We start from the raw sequence: 4,199 nt of genomic DNA, 5'->3' as shown, positions 1-4,199 counted from the left end.
TATGCCAGATAATAAAACAATATATCTTTAAAAATCTCGTTTATTACATGGGTTGAATAAATGTAATTTTATATATTAAATAATAAAAAGTTATATCTTTAAGAACCCCGTGTATTGTAGTAAATTTAATTTTATATATTAAATAATGAAAAAAGTTACATTTTTAAGAATCTCATGTATTGTATGGGTTGAGCACATGTAATTTTATATACCGATCAACAAAGAAGTTATATCTTGTTATAAAACTTTTAGAATAAACTGACAAAATAGCTTAAACCACAGGGATTAAAATGACATTTAACTCTTTACATTATATTAATTTATATTTAGTATACATCTTTTGTTAATTTCAAGATAAATAATTTTGAAATCTAATAAATATTTCAAAAGACTATATTATCTCCTATACGAATTGTTTAAAGGCAAATTGGAAAATAATAATCTCATCTTTCTGAAATTGGCCGATAATAATCCCAAGTCAGTTATTAGCCAATAATAATCCGACCTCGTCCAATTTTTTTGTAAAATAGTCTGCCGTTAAAATAAGCTTAATGGAGTTAAGTGTTTTTCCAAATTATAAACCGATGTTTTAGGGCTTTTGATCAGAACGATGATACGAGTCGATTGATGTAAAACTTACCTCGAAATTGTGTTCGAAATGGCTTGAATTTTGTTAATTGGAAGTTAAACACCCGAATTGAAGCACCGTTTTCGTGGGTTGGGGGCAGTATTTCGAGGTAAGTTTTACATCAATCGACTCGTATCCTCGTTCTGATCAAAAGCCCTAAAATATCGGTTTGTAATTCGGAAAAACACTTAACTCCGTTAAGCTTATTTTAACGACAGACTATTTTACAAAAAAAATTGGACGAGATCGGATTATTATTGGCTAAGAACTGACTTGGGATTATTATCGGCCAATTTCAGAAAGATGAGATTATTATTTTCCAATTTGCCTTGTTAAATTTATATTAAATTTTATTTTATAATTATCTTTTAATAAATATTAATTATAATTAAGTAGGAGATAGAGATGAGAAAACTAAAAGATATATGTCTCCCTCAATTGGTTTATTTTATTATATAGTACAGATATAGATTAGAAATACAACTTATTATACTATTGCATAACACGTTAGTTGATATTCCAAATAATCTGGAAGTGTATTTGTATAATGATAATCCCTTTCATTTCACGTTTCAATTAATCAACAATCCAACTTGCTCTTTGATGTTAAATTACCCATTATTTATGGAAAACAATATCAAAACAAATGTTTTATGAAACTTTATCCGTATCCATAATTTCTTAAATGTTTGAAATATATATTAAATTTGATAATTTAAATTAAATAATAATTATCTAATTAATGATGGCTTAGAATAATGACAAATGTCCCTCCATTGGTTTCTTTTATTATATACGATAATATAACCTAATGAATAGTAATTTTTTTATATTATAATATAATAATATATATAGTTTTTTAATACTTTTATTATTATATTATATTATATATTATATACTACTATCACCTTATAATTATATACTATTATAACTTTATAATAATACGTTTTCATATTTTTCTTTACTTTAATGATTGTTTTTTGGAATAATTGATTTTAATAATTATAACTATTAGCCGTTAGCTGGCAACGGTCTTAACTTAAAAAGTAACCAGTGGTGGTCCCACCGTTTCATATATTGTAAACCAATGGGCCATTACTAAACCGAAAAGGTGTAACGTCCTGCTTCTTCGTACTTTCCATAATTAGAAAGCATTGTTTGTATTTCTATTTTTGGAAGTCTTGTATTCTTGTAATCGTCTTTTCGTTGTAATCGTTGTAAAATTCGAGACTTGGATCATAAATAAAATTCGTATTTCTTTAAATTTATGTTCTACATATTTCATACATGTTCATACGTTGGAATAATCATACATGCGATACATTATTCATAATTCATGCAAAACGTGTTAAACTTACAAATACTTGAACATACGTGCTCAATTCATGCGAAAACGATACTTATTCCCGACATTCATACTTATTCATACTTGTTTAATTAAAAATCATTTTTTTAAAATTTATATCTCATCAAATTTTGTTGCTAATTGTGTGATTTAGTTCAGTTTTGATAAGTTTTTGTGAATTGTTGACTGATTTTGACTTGTGAGATGTTTGATTATGATCTAATTTCAATACTAATTGTCTGATTCACTTTAATTTTGATCATTTGTAAAGTGTTGACTAATTTTGACTGTTCAGTTTTTGTAAAGATTTGGGGATAGGTGTAGCTCTGTATTTTTTGTTCGGTCAGGTGATGGTGGAAGGAGGTGGTGGTCGGCGGCAGGTGAGGGTGGGAAGTGGTGGTGGTCGGCGGCAGGTGAGGGTGGGAGGTGGTGGCGGCAGGTGGTTGGAGAGAGAGTGTGTATGGGTGTGTTGAGAAATTGCAAGATGTTTGTTTTGTTTTCTAAAAATCATTATAAATTAGGATGTGAAAAGTCAATACTACCCTCATGTGCAGTGCACATGACATAACTTAACTGGAAATTATAACTGGGTTTGCCCTAAAGGACATAACATGCAGGATTTTAAAACGTTAAGGACAAAACTCATCAAATTTAAAGACAAAGGACACCGCCTCCAATTTGGGACAAACATAAAGGACAAAACTTGTAATTTACTCTTTATTATTTATTTCTTTATATATATATATATATATATATATACATATATATGTGAGAGAGAGAGAGAGAGTCATATATGAGTGAATAATAGTTTTTTTTTTAATTTTGGTGGGCTTGTAGTGATTTATTTTTATTTTTTTAAATTCTGAAGATAACTATATCCATTTCTAAGACCATATGTAGTAGAAGAGGAAGATAATGCCCCCACCCTAAGGCGTTTTGCGTCATTTGGCGGTCCAGTCAGCAAAGTGGCATTATGGGGCATTATGTTAAAAAGGGTGTAGAGGGGATGTGGGTTATGGGGCATTATGTTAAAAGGGGGTATAAATATAATTAAATAAAAAAAAACCTTCAAAAAATGCTATTGGCCCATTCTCCTTCATACAATACCATTTCAGCGTGATTCAAAACACGCGGCCGAACATTTTTTGAAAGAAAACGCCCAAACTGCTGTAGCCCCCAACCCCTACCCCAAGAGCGGGCGCCGCGAGGACAGTATCGGTGGTATCGGTGTTTATTAATTTGGCAGCGGAATACATCAGGACCGTAGTTATGAAATATTTTTATCAGAGTAAAACACCAAACTTTTTATAATAATACATCATTGGGGTAAAACCCAAGTTTATTTGACAATACATTTGTAGGGATAAACCCTGATTATTTAAAACAAAAACTCCTTTTTATTTAGGTAACTTTTATAGCCACTTTTCCAAGCCTTCAGTGCTCTCCAGCTGGCTTCTATTGGCTTTCACATTTTGCTACCTGAAACGCGTTTTAAAAAGATTTTATCAGCAAGAAATACTGGCGAGTGCATCCCAGCTTAATCAAAACAGTTTTATAACTTCACAGAATTGAGGGCATCCGCAATTACATTTGCTTATATCTACTCAATTACTTATTCAGTACTGTCAACACCTGACCTGCGGGTCATATTACTCATTGGCTATCTCATTGTCCAATGGTAACGTCTTCCACATTTTGTATACAAAACTCCAACGTATCGGCAGTAATTGTAGAATCACAAGTACTCAATTACAGTTAAGTGTAATTTAAAACATTTGACGTTTTGGTAAAACATTTTGACTTACAAAGTAATTTACAAAAAGGTGGCAAAAAGCAGATGTACTCACATTGTAGATTTAGGTGATATTACTATAGCTTCCTGGTGATTCTTCTTGTTATTATCTATTAAAATTAAAAAAATGCACACGTGTTAGTAAAATAACCCAAATCACATTAACCTTACAACTCGAGACAGAACTCCAATGACTGAGTCAGGCAGAGCCTTGACATGCATTATGGAGCCCTAGACCAATCGAGTGTAACACGAGACAGAATTCCAACGACTGAGTCAGGCAGAGCCTTGACATGCGTCACGGAATCCTAAATCGATCGCGTAGGGTAATAGCAGGGTTATAGTACTTACAACGAGGCAGAGCTTCGCTTTAAAGTGGGTATTATGCCCGAGTATAATAATAGCCTACAGAATATTGAGAGAGAATTGATTTT

This window comes from Helianthus annuus, chromosome 10 (genome assembly GCF_002127325.2).
Source record: "Helianthus annuus cultivar XRQ/B chromosome 10, HanXRQr2.0-SUNRISE, whole genome shotgun sequence".
Taxonomy (NCBI): Eukaryota; Viridiplantae; Streptophyta; class Magnoliopsida; order Asterales; family Asteraceae; genus Helianthus; species Helianthus annuus.
The sequence above is the reverse complement of the archived record's forward strand: the minus strand, read 5'-3'. Positions refer to the sequence as shown.